Raw genomic sequence first — 23,538 nt, 5'->3', positions numbered from 1 at the left:
ACCTGAATATATTTTTTTTAGTTTGTTGAGGTAAAAACAAAACAAAACAATTTCAGTTCAAAAGCAACATTTTTTTTTTAAAAATTGTTTTATCAGAAAAATCAATTATTTGCTCAGCTCTAATTTTGAAGACCTACATGGCCTGATCCCTCTGCAAAAGGGTGAATTTCTTAGGATTGCTACATCAACACATCACAGTGTTGACCAAGAGATCCAACCTCACTTGGGATCAGAAGGGAGTTTTGTCCCATGAGTTTTTCCTTCCAGTGCTGCCTTCTTAACGGACTCCAGCCATGACTGAGTGATTCCTATTCTTCTCACACTTATTCTCTGTTGGGGTGAGAAGGGTCTTTGGTCTTCACCAGACTCTAACTACTCTAACTCTGTTGATACCACCATGACACCTTCTGTTGTGATGCTGTCCGTATTCACAAGCTGAACTGGCTCAATACCAGGATGGGAGACCTCTGAGGAACCTCTAGATGCTACATGAAATGGTGTTGGTGGCTTAACTGAGAGGAAACCTTCCACAACTTTGCAGCAGTGTAGACACAGACTGTGTTTAGCATTGTGTCAGCGACTCAGGGTTAAACACTCATCCCAGAAGGGTTTATCCAGAACTAGCTGACATGCTGCTGAACATGATTTGTCCATCTCTACACTGACTATGTGGCCGGCATCTCGTTGATTAATTTAACTCTTCGAAGGCATGTTCCAACATGATAACAGCATGGAGTGAAGATCAAGCCCTTTGTCAATAATGATTGCAGCTGGTTGAGAAAAGCATTGTATTTTGATGAAAATATTTGATGAAAATGAAAACAATTCATTTTTGCCAATATATTTTGGGTTTTCAGTGAAAACCTGAAAATCCCCAAAATGAAAATGTTTCAGCCTTTGACAACCAAAATAATTATATGAAAATGGGAATTTTCCATTTGACCAAAAAGTCATTTATCACTGAAAAAAAGTTTAGATAAAAATGTTTCAACAGGTCTCATACTAAACCAATGCCCCTGTTTGGTGGTGTTGGTAGAGCTGGTCAGTTTTCTTGGAAAAATTTCACATTAAAAAATGAAAGTTAGTCAAAATTAAAGTTTTTCATGGGAATGTGTTGATTTTATGGGAAAAAATAAAAATATTTTGTTCTGATAGTGTCAAAACCTTTCAGTAGGGCCATTTTGATTTTTTTGCTTGTATATTACTGTAATTATTCTATTGTATTTTATTATTGTATACATTTTTACTTGTATATTATATTACAATATTAACTGTAATATTTATGTACATATATTTACAATTTTATTCTAAAAATCAAAACTAAATGAATGGAAACAACACTATTGAAATGAAACATTTTGACACTCAAAATGAAACGTTTCGATAGTCCTGAACTGAATGTTTGTTTCACTGGATATTTTAAAAATTCCTGAACCAGAATTTTTTCCCCCTCAAATGTCAGAATTTCTCATGGAACAGAAATTCTTGTTCTTGATCAGCTCTGTTTACTGAACACTGTTCTTTGGGAAATGCCATCTTTCCATAACTCACACAAAGACACCCTGAGGTCCTTATCACTTATGATAATAAAATATCCCATAGCACATTTCTTCCTTTGTTACCAACGTATTTTGAGTGGTGTTTTTTGTTTTCCTTACAAACAAGACAAATACAAGAAACCAAATAGTAATAGAATCTTTTAAAAATAAAATAAAATGACCGTTAAATACAATATACTATTTTAGACACACGGAGGCTTAACTGAAAAATCTCAATGAATGTATTGACTAAACCACATTTCTGCAAAACGTAAATGTCTCTGAATCATTCACTGCTAACCACAGTGGCAAACTGATAGAAGGATAATTTTTAGTAGCGTGTTTTGTTTGAGTAGGCTGGGCAATCCAATGGGAGTAGGGTGCTTAGCCCCCTCAGGGCCTATTGAAAATTTCAGTCTGAATTTATTGTTGTTTCTTTAAAAGTAAATAAGTGTAAAGGATAAAAAAGAACTACTTTTCTGCACAATGCTGAATTAGCATGTGGAACTCACTGTCACTAGAGATCACCAAAGCTAAGACCTTTGTAAGATTTTTAAAAAGGATTCGATATTTATATGACTAATGAGATGTCCACAGTTACAGGATAGATAGGATAAATAGTGCTTAATAGGGTGTGTAGGTTCTCATGCTTCAGGGCGTAAGCCAATCTTTAATTGATGGAGCTTAAGGAAAACATTCACTTATAGCCTGTTTGTTCCTGTATTGTCTACTAGGAGGTTTCCTGTACCTTTTTTCTGAATCATCTGGTGTTGGCTACCAGGATACTGGAGCAGACGGGCCATTTTTTGATTTGTTATGGCAATTTGTGTGCGATGCGATTGTCAAGAAGCTGTAGGCACAGATGAGTATCCAGGTGTAAATCCTGAGGTAGGAAAAAAAAAACAAATTACTAAAATTGTTCAGATACCCCAAATCAGAAACATCAATTAGACTTTTCAGCAGCTTTCAACCTTGACCAGCTCTGCCCCAGCCACCAAACCTCACAGCAACTAGTGGTAGGTTTCTTATCATGGGCGTCTTACCAGTAGGGATAGGGAAGGCATCATCGTCCCATGTCTAGGGCAATTGCCTGAGAGGAGACCCGATTCCACTGCTTGATTGCCACTAACCTGCTCCGTGACCCCCTTTGTGCCTGTTATGCCTTCCAGGCTTTGCCCGGCTTGTCTGTTTAGCCTGCAGGCTCTTTGGTGCAGGGATTGTCTCTCACTATATGTTTGTACAGTGCCTAGGAGGGTGGGACTCCACCGTCACTCAGGACCTCAAGGCATTGCTTTAAGACAAATACACAACAACAACATGGGCTTTCATGGGGTTAATGAACTCTTGTGAGGCAAAAGGTCAGTACAGATTAACTATCCGACCAGGGGCGGCTCCAGGCACCAGCACGCCAAGCGCGTGCCTGGGGCGGCAAGCCACGGGGGGCGCTCTGCCGGTTGCCACGAGGGCAGCAGGCAGGCTGCCTTTGGTGGCATGCCTGCGGAGGGTCCGCTGGTCCTGCGGTTTCAGCGGACCTCCCGCAGGCGTGCCGCCGAATCGGTGGGACCAGGGACCTCCCACAGGCAAGCCGCCGAAGGCAGCCTGCCTGCCGTGCTTGGGGCGGCAAAATACCTAGAGCCGCCCCTGTATCCAACAACTTCTACCAGAAAATCTCATATATAGTAAATCTCTTAAAACTTTCATTTGTAAAACATTATTTTACTATGGAACAAAAAAAAAAGGGAAGTTACTTAGGAAAAAAAACACCCTAAAAAGAGCTGAGTGTTGGAGGATGGATTAGTGAATAATGTGTGAAATAAAATATTCCTATGTCTAATATGCCTAAGCAGCTCCAAGATTATATACCATAAAAACAATGAGGAGTCTGGTGGCACCTTAAAGACCTTGTGGGTATAAGCTTTCATGGGTAGTGGGTTTTTTACCCACGAAAGCTTATGCCCAAATAAATCTGTTAGTCTTTAAGGTGCCACCAGACTCTTCGTTGTTTTTGTGGATACAGATTAACACGGCTACCCCTCTGATACAAAATTATATAATTCTGGGGGTACAGACTGAATTTTTGAGAGTAAGTTTCCTTGAGGCTATTTACTACTTCTGTCCCGGTGCATTCTGGGAGAAGGGAAAGTTCAGTCTGGGACAAGGAAGCCAGAGGATGAGGATGTTGTTCCTGTGAGTTCCTCAGGGGACAAAAAGTCAGGAGCTAACAATGGGAAAGATGGTGAAGACACAAAAGAAATACGGGAAAACCAGAGCAAAGAACTGTGCTGTGAATGGGCCTGAGCCAAAGAGAGTCCAAGTACCCATAATTCTCAGTGGTGCCTGTTGGAATTGCTGGTACTCAGCACCACCCAGAATCAGGCGCTCTGTGACCCACAATAACAGACCAAGGCTTCTGCACCAGAACTCGGACAATCTCTTTTCATGAAGTTTTTATGGTCCAATGACCCATCTGCTATCTGGGTAGCAGCTAGAGCTGTGAGCAACTCAGCTGTTTTGGTTGGCAAGGGTCTGTGGTTGGTTTAAAGTCATCAGAACATGGGGCTTACCAGCTGTATCAGACCAGTGGTCCAGCTATCTGCATCCTGTCTCTGGCAGGAGCTTCCGAAGAAGGTGCAAGAAACCTCCAGTAGGCAATTACAGAATAACATGCCCACAGAAAAAGGTCCTACCTAACCCTATTAATTAGAGCTGGCTTATGTGCCAAAACATCATTTTCTGCCTGGGGCTGAATCCACTAGGAGACTCATTAGGCGTTTCAAGTTCAAGTGCATCCAAAAATCATAGCTGAGTTGCCACATTCTGTCTAGTTTTGCATGCTGTAACCCATACCTGGCTCAGTCATTTGAGGCTTATGATGTCAAATCCTTTGGGTCCCAGTTCAGTCCCTACTTCTGACGACTTGCGCAGGAGCATGGTTTAGCACGGACCATCTTAAACTGAGACACATGTACCGGAAATTCCAGGCTCTACTCCTGATTGGGACTCCAGGTCCAGATTCTCCCCAGTATCAAAGTGCCGAGTGCAATGGGAGGGAACATAACGTGCTACCTATACCATGCTTAAAGATTCAGGAACCTCAGTGACCTTAGTTCATAGAATGTAAACTAAGTTATACAACCCAAAGCCAGCCAAGTGGGGTCTCATTTCAGGCTTTCTCAGTCAAGTTTTCTAGACCTTGCTGGGGGCAGGATATGCAAAGGTACATCGGGCAGTTAAGTGCTCAACTCCCTGCTTTTCAGAAAGGGCTGAGCACTCATCCTGTGAGACACCAGGCCCCTCTAAGGCATCCCAGGTTGAACACAAATAACTGACTCTCTAAATAATGAGACAGTTTTGAAAATCTTGCCTATGCCCAAGGAAATTTCTAGGTCAGGAGCTTCATGCTCATTTGTGTGGCCAACTAGGAGATCACCCTTACAGAGAGGTTAGTCATTTATTTTGATGTTAGCTCCTTTTCCCCCTTCTTTGAAATGTTAATGGAGGTCCTTCTCTAAGGATCTTCAACGAGAAAGCCCTCTCTCTCTGTCTGTCTTCTCTAAGGACCTCCAACGAGAAAGCCCTCTCTCTCTCGCTGTCCTCTCTAAGGACCTCCAACGAGAAAGCCCTCTCTCTCTCGCTGTCCTCTCTAAGGACCTCCAACGAGAAAGCCCTCTCTCTCTCGCTGTCTTCTCTAAGGACCTCCAACGAGAAAGCCCTCTTGCTTGCTGTGCTCCACTGAAGTTACTAGTTTAAAATCCCTTTGAGGCTGTTCCCCTCTCCCATGTCAGTATGAGATAGGCCATGTGACTGTATTAGTCCTGATGACCACTTCCATTTAACCCTGCTGTTCTGTCTCCAAGGCCCATCTCCTTACAGCAGGGCAGGGAAATATCAGAGGCACCCATGTGACCTTTACTGGCTCAGAAGGTAGGACTGGCTGTGGGAGAAACACCCAATTATTTAGCAGTTGTCAGGGTTAAGCTAAGTAACCCTAGGATGGGGCAGGTTGAGCCATGTGTGTGAGAGAGCAATCTCCCTAATGCAGAATGAGGAAGAGAGCGACGTATGAATGAAATATATTGCGCAACGCCAACTAGATGGATGCCTGGTTTTCGAAGAATGAAAAAAAGCTGGGGATGTCCCTCCAGACGCTGGAGCAATGGGCTCTGAGCAGACAAGCCCCGCCAATTCATCAGAGGACGTCAAGCTCTCAGAGCTGGCCATGGGATAAATCAAACTGCAAGAGGGGATGAAAAAAAAAAGTGTTGGAGGGGGAGTTGGGGGGGGGGAGAGAGGGACGGACAGGCAGTGAGAGGGAGAAAAAAAACGAGATCAAAGGCAGAAATTCATCAGAGATAACGGAATTATTTATTTTTCCTGCTGCTAGTGGGGATTTTTTCCCCCTTTGAGGCCCCCCAGATCCTCTGGGTTCCTACGTCTCCAGCCAGTCTGTTATTCTCAGGCATCCCACCCCATCCACAAAGCAACATGTTCATTTCATCACACTGCTCTGCTCTGCACAGGGAGACCTTTTGATCTTCGTCTTTTCTAGTGTTTACGCGGGACAGTGGAAGAAATATATTTACAGTACACGAGGCTCTGGCTGATGCGGTCTGTACTCATTTGCACATTAATATTGGGAGCCGGGGAGGAGGAAAGAGCGCTCCTTTAATTCCCCCATCATTTGTTAAAATGTTTATTTATAAATCCACACAGCCATTTGTCTGGTTATTACTCAGGGCCTGATCAAATAAGAACTCAGATTCTCTGGGTCACACAAGACAAACCAAATATACTCTAGATGGAGGTCTTTGTACAGCCTGTAGGTCCATCCTCTTGCCTTGCATTTTGTGTTTCAGGGACTTGGGTGGGCTCAGGGGACCTGTACTGACACATGGAGCGCTTCATCTCTAGGGGTGTCAGTTCAACTCTTGCCTAGGGCAATAACAACTGAAAACTGTTACTGTGGGAGAGCTTGTCCTGGGCTGGCTGGTGGGCTTAGGCTAGTTCCAATGGCCAGGTTACAAGAAACCACTAACTGGCCCCCTTCTTGGCAGTCTCAAGTATTGTACAGACTCCACAGTTGCCCCCTTCTTGGCAGTCTCAAGTATTGTACAGACTCCACAGTCTAGCCCCTTCAGTTTGGGAGGCACATGGGGTGGGGCGGGGAGGAGTGAGAAGGGAGCTCTCTATACTGCACTTGCAGCGAAGCGAAAGAGAAGGCTTCCCATTCCATGCTTGTCATCTACTTCTCCCTTCTAACTGCAGGGCTGGGCTTTCTATACCTCTTCAGAGGCTTTTTCTATTCCTTTAGCTTGGGGTTGAATAGACTGACACCATCGGTGAGCTCTAATCTCTCTTTTCAAATGGTTTGCTTTGGTCTTCGTTGCTTTTCCTAACGCTTGGAACATGACTACTCCACAATATCACCCCATAGGCCATTGCATGTCAGTAGCTGCCGTGGTGTTCTGGAGACCTCACAAAGCTCCTGCTGGCAGAACCGGAGAATAGAATGCATGCCCTGGCCTGATGCTTTCTGGGAAATATAAGTTGTATAACACAGGATCTTCTTACGTTGACCTGGGAAATTGTGTCTTAGTATGATGTGGTCAACAATGTAATATGGGGAATACTGAGCCAGATTCTCGGCTGGCATAATTCCACTGAAGTTAATGGAGTTATTGTGCCAGTAGAGAATTTGGCCCAGTGTGTCTTGGCACATGGAGAGCTGGGATCTGATACTGTAGTACATTGGGTTCTGGAAATGGCACCATGAATGTCAGTTGAAAACTATATCTATGCTAAACTTCCCAGCCTTGGGCGGTATTAAAAAACAAACCAACCAACCTCCTCAGTTCATTACAGATTTTCATATTTTATAAACGTGGATTTAAAATGCATATTAGATGTAATAAAAAACTCACAGTGGAAGAAATATTACGTTTGCTACGTATATATTCTTTACTGTCACTATTGATAGAGGTGTCTTTGATAACTGCTGTTAGTCTAGGGTTTTGTAATAAGAACAACTGGAGTCAGTGAAAGCAGACACCTGCCCTGCGACGGGGTGTATAATCTTTTATAACCTTGATCCATGTCATGTGACCAGGGCCAGGAAATAGAGTCATCTTTTCCCCCAGCATGTTGTGTGCTCCACTACGGTTATAAATACCTCCGGAACAAATGTGTGTGGCATATACACAGGTGATCTGCGTGGAGGGGTAACCATCACTCATACCCTACCCAGATGGAAGGATATTTTATGACCTTTGTAAATCTCTTGTTGGCCCTGCCCAACTGGGTGCTTCCCTTTAACACTTTCTAAGCCATAAGCCAGGGTGTGCTGGGCTACAGGATCCTAGAGTGTGTGCAGGGGAAGAACCATCTGGAGGGTTATAGCTGGTGGTATAGAGAGCTGCTGGGGAGATGTTTGTTGCTCTCTATGCACCAGCCTCCTGTCTGAACTGTAGCATAGCTTGCTCCTCTGTCTGCCAGAGTAGGGCAGGCCACATGCATAGACATTCTTACAAAGTTCAAAGGGCCCTTTGGAGGATAAAGCCATAGATCAGTTCAAATCAGTCGAGAGGAGGGATGGTCTTGTGTTAAAAGTAGGGTGACCAGATGTCCCAATTTTATAGGGACAGGTCCCAATTTTTGGGTCCTTTTCTTATATAGGCTCCTATTTCCCGCCACCCCATCCCGATTTTTCACATTTGCTGTCTGGTCACCCTAGTTAAAAGCATTAGACTGGGGGGTCTACAGATTTGAGTTTAGGTCCTGGTTCTGCAAATTGCTTAATCTGTGTTCATCAGCTGTGAAATCGGATGGGGGGAAGGAAATGCTTCTCAGTGGTATAGGGTAATGTGTTTGTTAACAGAGCTGGTTCAAACGCGGAACTTCCATGTCACAGGAAATTCCAAAATTCCCCTTTATCTCAAATCAGAACCAAAAAAGTCAGAATTTGAAAAAGTTTCCCACTAAGCAAAAACGCCCCAAAATTGTTTCAGAAATATTAAAAATGATGGTGTTGGACTTTTTCTTTGCAACAACATTGAAGCACTTTGTTTCTGCTTTTTCACATTGACTTACTGAAACAAAACATTTCTGTAATTTTTCATTGACCATTTTGATGAAATCAGTATGTTCCCATGAAAGGTTTCCATTTAGTCCAATCAGCGTTTTCTGACGCATGCTCAGTCAGAACATTTTTGACCGGCTCTATTCACTAATGTTTTGAGGTGCTCAGCTACTGTGGTGATGAGGGCCATATAAGGTGATAGATCCAGTCAAATTCCTCCACCGTTTGTCTGTGGAATGCTGACATTTTAAATGGATTTAAAAAAAAATCTTATTGCAATATGACACCTTTCAGTTGGATTAGTTATTGTTCAATAACATTTTAAAATATAAAATAGTAATAACGAGATCTCTAGATCTCAAAGTGGTAGAAGCTCTAAGGATTAAGGTTCCAAACGATTTCCATTTTTAATCCGCTTGTTTTCTGGTGCTCACAATTTTGCTAAATTATGTATATAGGAAATGGATATTTTTAGGAGTGGATAATATCAGGTTTTGGTGGTCTTAGTTCAAGATTTCTTACAGTTACTTTAATCCCCCTTTTCTCTCTCTCTCTCACACAGACACACACACACACACTAGCTGTAGTCTCCCTCGTGGGGGTGCAGAGGGAACCGCACAAAGCAGAACTCTCAGCAATTAACAGCTCAGAGTGGATTCCCTGCCCCCCCTCCCACTTCAGTCCTAAGTTGGTGAGTCACAGCTTTGAAATCTGCGCTGGATGCCAGCTGAAAACAGAGGCTTTACACGATCAAATTGACAGATGATGCAAGGGCTGCCCTGCTAGGCACAGACTCATCCATATTCCGAGTTAAAAGAAATATTGCATTTTTAAGGGTAAAGAAACATATTTAAAAGATAAAGGAAGAGAAAAGCTTGCTGGTCATTAATTATAATAATAAAACAGAGGAAGGGGGAAAATTCACTTTAAAGACACGTTAAAGCCCCCTAATCTTCAAAGAGTTACAGGAAGGCCAGCTGCCCCCCAGTGAAAGAGACGCCGCCAGGAGGCAGCCGTGATTCCTAAGCTGAGGAGCACTGCAAAGGTTACTCCCGCACCTGGCATGAAAATAGGCCAGGGAATAAACTTGAACTGAGCTTGACCGAGTTCAGATGCTAAAAGGGAGGGGAAGGAGGAGGAGAGGAAAAGCTGGACTGATGGACACTGTACATAGGTCTGGGGGACGGGGACAAATGGCTGATGCCAGCTCAATGGATTCATGGGCCGGGGGAAAAGTGCTACTCACTGGCCTCACAAGTCATGACTTTAAAGGGAGATGGGGGTGCTCTCCTTTGAATTAATGTCCTCCTCCCACCCCGAGAATATGCTTTAAATGCCTACTGAATACTGTGCTTTCCCCAGACTGTGCAGCTCAATGGCTGTAGCTGACATTGGTGTGGTAGGTGGCTTTGACTAATGGCATTATTATTGGTGTCTGGGTTTTGATTACGGCTGAACCAGGGCTGATGGGTAATTAGGCCCAGATCCTCAAAAGACATTTATGCTCCTATCTCCCATTGAAATCAGTGGAAGTTCGGAGCCTAAATACCTATGAGGATCTTGGCCTTTAGAGCCGGATTCAAAGCCCTTTGAAGTCAATGGGAATCTTTCCCTTGACTTCAATGGGCTTTTGTTCAGGCTAAAGGTCCATAGAACATTTCCTGTGTTGGGTATGGCATTGGACAGATGGATGTGAATTAGGTGGAAGATAACGGAGAGGGCATGGTTCTCCACTGCCTCACACTTTGTGCAGTGATTCACACACTAATAAAAAGTGGGTGTTGAAAACTACTAGACCTGAATGGTTATCATCATCAATCATCGTCTCATATCTGTATTTCAGAAGGGCACAGGAGAGCTCTAGTCATGAACCAGAACCCCATTGTGCTACGCACTATACCAGCACAGAACAAAGACCTTTGATTGGGGTAAATGACTACACAAGATATAGAAAAGTTGAGAACTAGACCCAGATTCTCTGTTCTCCCAACTTGGGGCCCACTTAAACTTCTTGAGCTCACACGTAAAACTCATTGAAATCAATATTCTGCTTAGGATTCGCTTCAAATTTGCCATTGAACTCAGTGAAAGCAAATGAAAGAATAAATTTTAAAAAAGAGAGAATAGATTATTTTTATGCTCAGGCTTTGTTTGTATGACACAATCTGTACAGAGAAGAGAGTTTTGTTGAATTCCAAGTAATTCCCCATTCTGTTGGACGATAAAAAAGAATTCTTATCTGTATGCGCACAAGATTTTAAAGGTTCTAGAACACTCACACCTTTGAAGGCCTAGTAGAACGGACAGTCAAACAGCCGTGGGACAAATGGCTAGTTTTACACTGGCTGGGCCAGCATGGTCACAAGGAGAAATTGGAGGATTCTCAATCCTCCATGCAATGTGTAAAGAATCCTGTTTGAAGTGGATTGGGAGTGGATGCAGAACAGCAGCCAAAGCCATCAGTGACAAGAAATGTTTGAACCAAAGCAATCTGGACAGGTGGGTCCGGAAGTGGGGATGTATATTTGCTACCAGTACTCTGCTCCAGTCTTCACTTCTTCCTTCAGGAAAATATTGCCTGCCCTCTAGAAGTCTTGGCTGAGAGCAACTGGGAAAACTTCATTTGGAATAGGAGCAGAAGTTAGCTGACGTAGCAGGGGTATGAATCACTTAGGGGAGTTTCTCCAGCACTGCCATGATAGCAGGACAGCCTGCAGGTAAGAGATGGTATTTAAACATGGGGGGCAGGGTGTCAGTCATGTGGAGGTGCAAGTTACAGTCCAAAATGCAGAGCTTTCTAGGGGAGTTAAACACCATTATCCACTTAAAACATTCCTCACTGAACATTGAAAGACGTTTCCTAGCAATGCAGAACCTACAGACATGCTGAGGAAATTAGAGTTTGCTGCCTCATGCCTAGATTGTCACTAGTGCTTTGTAAGCACAATTTATTGGATTATTAATAATATTCTGTTATACTTCTTTTAACAAGAACCGAGTCCAACTGGTGAGCTGCCATCTGGATGTAAATCATTTCAAATGAACAATATAACTCCACAGAGTCCAAACTAACTAGCTTCCAGGAGGGCTTCTGGAGTTGTAGCCATGTGCTGCAGCAGATTAATTCACTAACCTGTCTGTGAAGAGGTGCCTTTCCTGATCTGCTCTACAAACACAGTGAGTTTACTGTGTGGAATCCAAACTCATCCCCTTCCCGTTTAGCATTATGACAACAATAAAAAAAGACAACATGGTACCTTAAAAATCACCTCAAGCCTTCTCCCCAGGTGTGGCTGCTCTCAGGGTTCCTCCTTTAGGGCTGCTCAGACCACAGATCCTGTCCTCTCTGAGAGACAATCCCACTTCATTTATATCTGGGTGGAATAATGGGTCATCTGCCTCAGTGAGCCAACAGAACCCACCCATAACTTTCCCACCAGAATCAGAACTTGCTAACAGCTTGGGCTTGCTTTGGCCAAACACAACCAGCCAATTACACTTTCTGTCCTGGCTACTAGAACAGAATGAGAACAATTAACGGTCAATTAGAGCGGAGTTTATTGAAAACAAAAAACAAACAATAGAAAGGTCAAGATCAGAAGAAAACCAATCTCAAGTATCCTGCCCCCAATTTACATAAAAGGAAACAAACAAAAAAACCTTGAGTCTTCACCAGAAGGATTCCCATCAGACAAACCTTCACCTTAGTGCATTTTCTAGTCTCCCTTGTACACACCACAAACCCAATAACCCAGGGGTGGCCAGCCAGGGGCTCCGGAGCCACATGCAGCTCTTCAGAGGTTAATATGTGTCTCCTTGTACAGGCACCGACTCCGGGGCTGGAGCGACAGGCGCCAACTTTCCAATGGGCCGGGGGGTGCTCACTGCTCAACCCCTGGCTCTGCCACAGGCCCTACCCCCACTCCACCCCTTCCCGCCCCCTCCCCTGAGCCTGCTGTGCCCTGACTCCTCCCCCTTCCCCCCCCCCAGAGCCTCCTGCATACCACGAAACAGCTGATCTGGAGGTGCGGGGAGGGAGGGGGAGGCACTGATCGGTGGAGCTGCCAGTGGGCGGGAGGCGCTGGGACTGGGGATGGAGGAGCTGATGGGGGGGCTGCTGACGTATTACCGTGGCTCTTTGGCAATGTACATTCATAAATTCAGGCTCCTTCTCAGACTCGGGTTGGCCACCTCTGCCATAACCTGAGTTCAGGACTGGAATAGCAGGGGTGAGAGTTGCAAGGACACTGGCAGAGCAATGAGTGAGTCTGGGCTGCTCTATACTCACAGGGCCTGGTTTTCCTCATGGCAACTCTGGCAGATCAGGAGTAACTCCACTGAAGTCCATGGAGATTCACCAGAGTAGAATTGGTAAAAGTGAGAAGAGAATCAGGTCCACAATTTTATTTAAAGGGGGGTGGAGATAAATAGAGTGAATCTGTGTATCACCATCAACACTATGCTTGGCTTGGGGTCAAATTGTAAAAACACCTTTTAGAGCTGGGTGAAATATGGATGTTTCATTTGATTGAACACTTCAAAACATGGGGGAAAATTGTTTTGGGTTGGACCAGCCCCTTGAATTTTGAAAATTTTTTGGCAAATCAAAAGAGTGTTCATTTTGAGTCACACGCTTCACTTTCATTTTAATTTTTTTTTTATAAATATGAAAATGTTGGGGAAAAAAACTTTTCAAACAGCTTGAACAATTCAGCAAAATCAGCATGAATTCGTGAAATGTTTCAGTGTTGTTTGATCTGTATCCCCCACCCCCCACTTCACAACAGGCTCTACTTTTAATGCAGTTCAGAGCACCTCTCATGGAGCTTGGTAGATGTTACTATTCCCTTTTTCTACAGATGCCTTTAATACCCACCTAGCCAGAAACTGAACTGTTCCCGATCCATCCTTTACTGCCTGGCTGAGCAGTTCCTTTTACATCCATTCCTGTGACTACTTGTCCAGCTTTATAGAGTCTCTTTCTGTATGAGCCTAATCTGGGCCACACATGCAGTGAGCCATCCAGATGCATGTTAGATCCTGGAGGAACAGATGGTAGAATGCAGCCTGATTCTCACAGCTCTGGCAGGCTCAGAGCCCCAAAACTATTTCACTCAGGTGAGGTAGGTTAGAAGTAGTATATCCATTTTGCAGATGAGTTCAGTTGAGACACAAAGCAAGCAAGTAACCTGCCAGAGTCAGATAGTGACTAAGCAGCAGAATCACTCAGGAGTCCTGGCATCCAGTCCTAACAGCTGGACCACACACCCCTGCTTGTCTCAAATAGTGTTCCATTGGCCTGAGCCAGCGAGCTCCATCACTGATGGACCAGCATCTCTCTAGCCTCAGAGGGTCCTGGGGGCTTTTAAAATTGTTTCCAATCTAAGCGCTGTGCTAGCACTGAGAGTACATCATGATGATCAACACCACACTTTCTCTTCACCTTGCCAGCCAAAACTAACAAACACCCAGCTCCTCATTCATTACTCTAATTCCATTGTAAAACATGCCAAAGCTGGCTCTCTCTGAGGTTTTACTTGATTTACTGCCTTTGCAAGAGAGGCAGGGTCTGATGGATCGGGTAAGCTTGCAGGTCGAGTTCTATAGGAGCTGCAAAGGACCTCACAGCTATTCCAACCTCTCCCAGCAGGGATCACTATAGGGAGTTGTATGGAGTGCACAGTACGGTAATTCAAATTCCCTCAACAAGAGTCATTCTAGAGCAGGGGTGGCCAACCCGAGCCTGAGAAGGAGCCAGAATTTATGAATGTACATTGCCAAAGAGCCACGGTAATACGTCAGCAGCCCCCCCATCAGCTCCTCCATCCCCAGTCCCAGCGCCTCCCGCCCACTGGCAGCTCCACTGATCAGCGCCTCCCCCTCCCTCCCCGCACCTCCCGATCAGCTGTTAAGTGGCATGCAAGAGGCTGGGGGGGGGGAGGGAGGAGCAAGGGCACGGCAGGCTCAGGGGAGGGGGCAGGAAGGGGTGGAGTGGGGGCAGGGCCTGTGGCAGAGCCAGGGGTTGAGCAGTGAGCACCCCCTGGCACATTGGAAAGTTGGCGCCTGTAGCTCCAGCCCCGGAGTCGGTGCCTGTACAAGGAGCCGCATATTAACTTCTGAAGAGCCGCATGTGGCTCCGGAGCCACAGGTTGGCCACCCCTGATCTAGAGCATGGTGCAGGAGCATTGGCTGTGTAGTACGTCACAGCTACTCCTGCCATAATCTCCACCAGCAGGAGTCACTGTAGGGAATGGCGCATGTGTGTTGGCTGTGGAAGCTCCCAGACACCGTACTAGGATGCTTCATTTTTTATGGGTTACTTTCTCCTGTATCTATTGGACCATGATTTCTGCAAGTAGACTGTCACTTTGATGGTTTAGAAGCTCAGCAAGGCTTTAACCCTTCACTGTCCCTACCACTTGGTTGCCACTGAGAATATTTAGCATGGATCTCCTCTGACTTTTTCCCCCGAGGAGGCATCAGTTCTAACTGAAGCCAAGTCTGCATGCAGGTTCCTGAGTGATATTATGCCAAGTGACATGCTCTATGGGTAACCAGACCGATTCCTTAGCCATCTCGCAGCATGCCGGTCAAAGGACCTTGTCAGTTCATCTGCCTCCTAACCAGGAAGGGGGGCGGGGACCGCCCTCATCAATTACAAACATCTGTTTCTCCCTGATCAGGCCAGAGCAGCTATTATGTCTGCCAGAGTGAGACTCAGAGTTGGAGGGTCTTTGAGTTACACAGAGCTATCACAATAGGGCTTTATTTGGTATGACATCTTCCATGCAATCTCTGTGCCCAGTTGCCAAACATGGGTGTCTAAACTTAAGTGCCTAAAGACACAGTGTCACCTAAGTACATTGACACTTGAATGTTACGGTTCGGCTTGTGCCAGCACCTGAGGTCTGAGCACACTTGAACTTGGTGCAAGTCCACATCAGAATGCTGTGACTGGTCCGCGGATCTATAATGAACCTAGCCCCCAGTCCTGCATTAGAAGGACCTTTGGATATGGATCAGAACCTTGTATCTCAGTCCCATCCCTATGGAACATGGATTTAGGTGCCTACATTTAGGGGGTCCCAGATCTATCCATTGCTGGGATGGAGAAGGGCTTGTGCATAGGTCCCCGGCAGTGCCACCAAACCCTGTTGGAAAAAACAAGCCAAGTTAGCCCTGATCAGCACTTTAAATGTAGATCGACTTAGCAATGTCACTCACACCCCTGAGTGCTGTAGGTGTAGGTGCAGGTAGGTCAATGGAAGAACTCTTCTGTCGACCTAGGGACTGCCGCTCTGGGAAGGGTGTTATCTACGTCGATGACAAAACTCCTTCCATCAATGTAGGAAGTGTCTTGTAGAGTAGACCTGCCCTTAACATAGCCTGTAGTGGCACTGAACTTTTCTATGGCCAGGTAGAGGGAGCGGTGGTTGAGGAAAGCCTTGGCAACGTAGCCCCATTAGCTCTATGCTGCTGGGGAGCTGAATAATGCTAGGGGGCCTCAGAGGCAGCATGGAGATGTCAGGCCTTGGAATGGAGGGCCAGGATCAGCAGCTCTTAAGGGGTAAACATGTGGTAGATCAGCAGGGAAGCAAACCCCACCCCAGGCAGACAGATCCCAGGGATACTGCATGAGGGGACGGTGACAGAACATACCCCAGTGTCCACACCCTACACACTATCGTAAGAGTCTTTGTACAAAATATGCCTTGTGAGATGTCACTTAAAAACTCAATTTGCTGATCGATACTGTCCTGATAAAATGTGTGTGGCAACACTGTATGTGACAATCCCACCGGATGATGATTTTAACTCACGTTCCAAACTGAAGTTGGCAAACAGGCCCGTCTCAAACAAAAGAAGAAGGTGTGCTCTGCTTAATGTGCAGGGAAGCTGTAAAAAGAGTCATCGAGCAGGAAGAGAAACAAAAAAGCTCCAAGAGGTGAGGAAAAGCAGCGGGGAACATCTTTTCCTATAGGCTCCGGGTGTCCTGAATCTCAACTGGAAATGTTTTCCAAGAGGGGGATGGACATCATAAAAATGAGGGACAAACATCCCAAGGCACCCCTCCTCTTCTCTCAGTCCATCAATTCACTATACCAGAAGAGCGAAAGGAAGGAGCCATTGAACTAGACAAGGGGTCCTGACCTGAGAATTTTGTTCAGTAAGACTGCTGAGCGCATGTGGTGAGAAAACTTTGCTTTGAATGTAACATAGTTGGTTACATTAGGCCCCAGTTGCATTTTATCTAGGGATGGGGGGTGTGCTGGAGTCACCCTGCAATATAACCCAGGCTGATAGGAGCTCAGGTGTGCCTGGCTGGCTACAGCACTCACACAGGCACAGCTGGGAGTGACTTGCATGCTGGAGGCCGCTGGTGAGCAGTTCAGGCTGGAGGCTAGAGCAGCCAAGCCGTGTAAGGGGTACCCCGCATTAGAAAGGGGGGTGCAGCTACTCATTAGTCTGGATTGTACCAAGGGATCCTCCTGGCTGCTTCTGCCCTCAAGGGCCATTGGATCAGGTGAGCTAGGTCTCTGGAGAGCCGCGTAAGGGAGAAGCTGGCACTGATGCTGCCTGTGATGGGGCTATCCAGAAGATGCTGGTCTGACACCTTGGTGCCGTTCTCCATTCGCTTTACCACAAAGAATCCACCTCCCAGACAAACCCAGGAAGCTGGAGTCAGACCCTCACACCACCAGCCCTCAGCATAGACACAGTAAGCAGCTCTCTCCCCCGGCAGGGCCCTGAGCCTGACTCCTGCTACAAGCCTGCGTGTGTGTAACAAGAACCCTCCTCTTTGACTATAAACTCTCAGCAACGGCTCCAGTCAGATTGTTTCTCTGACTGTTAAAATACAACAGGGACAGGGGTGTGGGGAAATGATGAGAGGGAGGCCAAGCGGCCTGGATTTTCCTATGGTGGGTGTGAGGGGAGGGGTTGAGTTCCCAAACTTAGTGAGCCTAAGTGGAATTGACTCCATGTTGCTTCTACTCTGTTGTTTTCTCTCCAGATCTTTGAGCCTGGAAGCTGGCAACAAGCCCCTCAGTGTCTTAACAGCACATCCATTTCCCTGTTTCATTCCTACTCCTGCTCACGTCTGCTGTCCAGAGTGATTCCATGAGGCTTGACGACTTTGTCAGTGATGGGCGAACATCAAAAGCCTGTGGACTCACAAGGAACTAGGAATTTGGATACTTAGTCAAATCTTGTAGATCCTGTTAGGTTTGCAAACTGTGTGTGGAAATCGCCAGGGAATAGCCTTCCTCATGCAATTGCTGGGATTTCCTGCCCCAGCAGTAAGTATCTCCAACAGCTGGGGATGGGACACTAGATGGGGAGGGCTCCGAGTTACTACAGAGAATTCTTTTCTATTTGTCTGTCTGAGGGTCTTGCCTGCATGCTCAGGATCTAACTGACTGCCAGATTTGGGGTTGGGAAGGAATTTTCCCGCAGGTCAGATTGCCAGATATCCTGGGATTTTTTCCATGTTCCCACCATGAGGCATGGGCCATTTGCTGGTTTGAACTAGAGTAAATGGTGGATTCTCTGTAACTTGAAGTCTTTAAGATTTCAGGACTTCAGGAACTCGGCCAAAGGTAATGGGGGAGGAGGGGGGAGAATGAGGAGTGTGTGGGGGGGGAAATGAGGTTCTGTGCCCTGAAATGTGTAGGTCAGACTAGATGGCACAGGTGCTGACTTTCCAAAATGCCAGGGGGTGCTCAACCCCCAGCTTTGCCCCCACTCCACCCCTTCTCCCAAGGCCCCACCCCTGCTTCCTCCTGCCCAGTTCCACCCCCTCCCCCAAGTGTGTTGCATCCTCACTCCCCTCCACTCCATCCCAGCCTCCTGCATGCTGTGGAACAGCTGACTGCGGTGGGATAGAGGCACTGGGGGGGTGAGGGGCAGCTGATAGGAGGGCTGCCGGTGGGTGCTCAGCACCCACCATTTCCCCCCCGCCCCATGAGTGCTCCAGCCCCAGAGCACCCACAGAGTCAGCGCCTAAGCTAGATGATCATGATGGTTCCTTCTGCCATTTACGTCTATAAGCTGCTCCATATTAAGTGGCAGGACAAGATCAGCAACAATGATACTCACAGCTGAACCCACCAACCACCTCTCTCAGCACAGGTTTGGTTTTAGCAGCTCTCTCGGTCTGGACATATTAAGATGGAAGACCAACAAGTTCTGAAGCACATTTTCCCAGGAATGCCACTACGCTGGCAATGATCACATGAGCAACAAACCCTTCAGTAGTGCGATCAGACCACCAATGACGGACATAGACTGAACATCCAGCCAGACAGCCAAGGACATAGATAGAGATCAATCTGGGTGGTGCTTAATCTGCCAAGAGACTATGTCCTTTTGGCATCAGCCATGATGACAATGAGAAATACTGCAAGCAAAGCAGCAGCTTCATAAAAATGCAGAGGAGTGGGGGAAAGGAAAATAAGGCCTCGTCTGTACACAAGAGTTGCATTGGTTTAATTCAAATATGTTTTTAAATCCATCTAAACACTCTTTAAACCAGTTGGCAGCTGGTTCACACTGAAACCAAATTAAGCAAAACTGATTTAAGGGTGTCCACAAGGAACTGCACTAGTTTAAGTAAGTCCGTTTAAATGACAATTTTAGTGAAACCAGTGCACCTTGTGCATGTAGTAAAGCCCCAGGAGATCATGCAGGCAACATAGATATGGAAATAGTTCCTGTCGCTTCAGCTAGTGAGAGACCCAAACCCAGACTGGTTCCAGACACCCACCTCCAGCCCCAGATTTGATCCAGATAAAGATCCAAACTCTGTGCCTTGGAGCCCTCTGCAGTCTGGGCTGGTTACGTAGGAGCATACAGATCGGCTGCATGGTGCCCAGGAGATGTGAATATGTTTGGGGAGCTCACACAACCATGATTTATATAGCACATGCCCTGTTTGTAATGTGTTAGGAGTCATACCCCCTCCTTGCCCACCCCGCTCCACCTTGTACCTTGCCATGGAGCAGCAGGTAGAGCCCTATAAATAAATGACAACAGGAAGGACACCATAGGTTCTCCAGGAAAGCTCTTGGAAGCTGAGCTGGAGATGAAGAGGGAGAGGGAGAAGGGGTGGGGGGAAGCTGACTGATGGTGATTTAGAACCTGTCTGAAAAGCAAACAAAAGCAATTGAAAACAGCATCATCTAGAAGAACTTGGTAGGTTGTATTTTCACAAGTGAGGACTAATGGTAAGGCCAGTCTAATCCCCCAGTGGACTTTCCACACCTCCACACAGAGTCTGACAGCACCAGCTGTTTTGTCTTGCAGCTGACTGTTGAAATAACATTGCTAGACCCTCACACTATTGAAACCGTGTGTGTGTGTGTGAGAACAGGGAACTGGAAGAGAATATTAGAGGAAATCTGTTTGGCTTTCGAAACCCCACAATATCCCCCAATTTCAAATCCTCCTGTAATAGCCAGGTTGGCATCTCATGTCCTGGTAGTAATGGACAGTGACCCTCAAATTGTTCAGGCAGGATCAGCATCTTTGGTCAAGAAAATGGGCTTAAAGTCTCCTGAGAACAGGCTCTCTCTGTGCTGGGATTTTGGGTGCATCAAAACCTCACAGGGATCCCATTCGCTTTGCTTTCAGTCCCAGTTCGAAGCACAAGATACGGCAAGAACAAATTCACAGAGGTGCAATGGTAACCTGCTGCCTTACATGGCGGTTCCCATCCCGACCGACACACCAGGATTGAACCAGGAACCTCCGCAACTAAGAGCACGAATGGGTTACGCCTAGCTGGGGCTGTGACAGACGCCCAACCTCTATGGATTGGATGCAGAGCGGGATCTGTAACACACACTCACCAATGGGTGAGGGGGAAATGAAGGAGATGGGCTCCCCTCAAGCTTTTCACTGCCTTCTTGCTATCCATGTAGTTGCAGAATTCATGCAACCTCTGCCGATCCCCACAGCTTTTTAGTTGCCATGTGGTTGCATAACCCATCCCTACTAGCTCAAAACAAACACACACACACTTGTGATAATGCTTTGAAATTATCAAAACAAAACGTTTCTGAATCAAAAGCTTTCAGAATCCTCATTCCATGGTAAATTTCAAATTTTTGACTTTTCGTTTCAATTTGGGATGAGAGCAAAATTTCAGTGTCTGAATTTCCCATGGAACAAAACTTCCATTTTCCAACCATCTCTGCTGGAAACCAAAGCAAATCAGTTTTGACCCTGTCTCGCCTGGCTGACTGTCTCCTTCCCCTCACCTCCATCCTCTGGTTCTTCATGGGTACGTCTACATAAACACCCACGGCTGGTCCACCGCAGCTGACTTGGGCTTGCAGGGCTCAGGCTATGGGGTCGTTTAATTGCAGCCCCTCTCTGCTTCTACACCACAGTTTTACAGCCTGAGTCAGCTGACACAGGCCAGGCGGGGGTGTTCAATTGCAGACATACCCTAAGAGGGGACAGAGAGGAGGGTGCGGGAACAGTTGGGGTCAATGAGACAGGAGAGAAATAAGACACACCACAAAAGATGTAGATTTTGCTGGGATGCCTGTAAAATGCTGAGGAAGCAGGCTGGAATAAAGCTCTCCCTGCACATGGTCATTTACAAAGCAAGTTCTAATGGTCACGAAAACTCAAAGGCTAATAGCATGGGCTACAGGCTGGCACCACGCAGACTGTGACAATGTCCCTCAATCCCGGCCCACAGTCCTGCCCTAAACACCCAGACCACCACCAAAAAGCAATCCAGTCCTGCACCAGCAGCAATCCCTGCTACTCCAGTTCTGGGACAGCTGTGTCATCCTGGAACTATCCATTCCATAATCCTAATCCATTTTTTGGAATAACCAAAGCAGGGCCTATCCCCAGGAATCCATCTCAGCTTTTGCATTAGTCCCACTGTATGCTGGGACAAGTTAAAATGCCATCTGTGTCATGTGATCCTTCAGGAAAGCTAAATGTGCTCAAGAGAATGTGTCATGCTATTTTTTAAAGTATATTTATTAATTAGAGTCAGTCAGGACACAGCAGAATGTCCTCAGGGTATGTCAGGCTCTTTGTCTTGAGCGGCAAAAAGTGTTTCATGTGCAAAACAACGTAGAACGTTTTAGCTTTTTGAATTAATTGCAAAAAAAATCATTTATCAGACAATTTTTGCACATTTTGATCAATAGATGGAGAAAACAGACTGAGCACATATTGCTTTTGAGTGGTTTCTTCTACACTGGCCAAGGTAGCAAGAATACTGCAGGAGGCTGCCATCCTGTAAAATCCACTGACCTAGGGCCAGTCTGTTCTGGCTAATATTACAGCAGCCCCGCTAACGTTCAGAATTACCTGAGGGGAAAGGTACTTTAACAGGAAGTGTAATAAAGCAATGCACTAATTCTATAGTGTGTGAGTGCCTTCTAGTCATGACAGTATTACTCTAGTGTTTGAGTCCCAGAACAACTTATTCTTTAAACATTTTGAACTCGGGTTTAGCTAGAGCTGATCAGACACGTTCTTACTCAAAGTTAAAGAGCCACAGGAAAGACGGTTTAGAGATTAAACCAAGAGCCTAGGACTTGCGAGCCCCAGGTTCAAGTCCCTGTGTCTCTATGTGCTTCCTGTGTGACCTTTGGCAAGTCACTTAACCTCTCTGTGACTTGGTTCCTCATTTGTAAAATGAGAACAATTGTACTTCCTCACCTCAGAGGAGTGTAATAAATATGTACTCCCAGATACTAGGTTATTGGGGACTGTAAAAGTATCCAAGGATCTGTCTTCATTTAAAAAAAAAAAACAAGTGTGTTGCTGATTAAGTTTAAAAGAGCAGCTGAGGCTCCTCTTTAGAGCGAAGTACTATGTCTTCGCTGCTACTTTAAACCAAACCTGCCTTTTTGTAATGAGGACAGATCCTAAGATAGAAAGAAGGCAACAAAGAGGTAGAGTTCAGGGGTTCATGGCACCCAGGCCTCTACTCAGACTACCAGACACCCACCTCCATCTTGTCCAAAGATAGCCCTGAATTACCTATAGAGGTGCCCTCAAAGAGTTCCTAGCTCTAGAAAGGCTAGGACACAGATCCAGAGAGTGGAGCGGTCTGAAAATGTTTGGATACTGCAGCGATGAGCAGTGGAGAGACAGAAAGGGGTAGGCCAGGGGATATTTATGGAGCTGCCTCTGCAGTTGAGAGGGGGCATTTACTACAGTCTGCAATAAGAACCCATCCTGGGTTTATATGACACTCCCCTCTCAACTTTGAAGGCTCCTGAGGTCAGACTGTTTCCCTTGTATGAGAGAGTGAGGGGTGGTGCCCTTTAGTTAACATGCTGTTGAGTGAGTGAAAATACCAGCATGATAAGACGTGCTTAAGTGAGGATTAGTACAGCGGACTGCAGCGGAGCCAGGAGCGGAATATGAAACCCCCCCGCCAAGGCAACTTCTGAACACAAAGAACATTGCAGAAGACTGACTTACCACTCACATACCCCCTCATGGCTGGGCACCACATTGCAGGGGCTTTCTCCAGTCACCTCCACCAAACCCTATTCAGGTCTGTTGGTGATCCCCTTCTTGGGATGGAACCCTCCAGCTGGGTTATGTTCTGTCCCACCCCTCCCAGGCTATCAATGTCCCAAACGTGTCAATGTCCTGACTCATTCCCAGCTGTGTCCGATAATTGTAATTAAGCCAAACCACCAGGATCACCTGGAAGAGGTAGGGGACTAGTTGCTGCACCACAGGTGAAGCTAGGCCTGATTTCCCCAGCCTGTGCTAGACATCATAACATGCCTGACCCTACCCGCTGCTCTTAACCCCTTATTGTCCAGCTCAGGCCTGCACAACATACGGCCCGCGGAGCCTCACTGTGCAGCCCGCGGCGGGATTCTGAATCCCCCGCACACGGCGCTCTGCAGGCAGCCCAGAGCCCTTTGAATC

At 46.1% G+C, this 23,538-nt stretch overlaps 1 long non-coding RNA gene across 1 annotated transcript in view; it reads right to left on the bottom strand.

Moving 5' to 3' along the window:
* Positions 1-23,208, bottom strand: part of LOC123350818 — a 28,097-nt gene extending 4,889 nt beyond the window's left edge. Inside the window, exons 1-2 of the long non-coding RNA XR_006573844.1 lie at positions 23,077-23,208; positions 2,287-2,421 (exon numbers count right to left, since the gene is read on the bottom strand). This is a non-coding gene — a long non-coding RNA (uncharacterized LOC123350818). The remainder of the gene's footprint in view (positions 1-2,286; positions 2,422-23,076) is intronic.
* Positions 23,209-23,538: the final 330 nt, after the last annotated feature.

The sequence above is a fragment of the Mauremys mutica genome, chromosome 16, assembly GCF_020497125.1.
Source record: "Mauremys mutica isolate MM-2020 ecotype Southern chromosome 16, ASM2049712v1, whole genome shotgun sequence".
NCBI lineage: Eukaryota > Metazoa > Chordata > Testudines > Geoemydidae > Mauremys > Mauremys mutica.
This window is presented reverse-complemented; position numbering and strand designations above follow the sequence as displayed.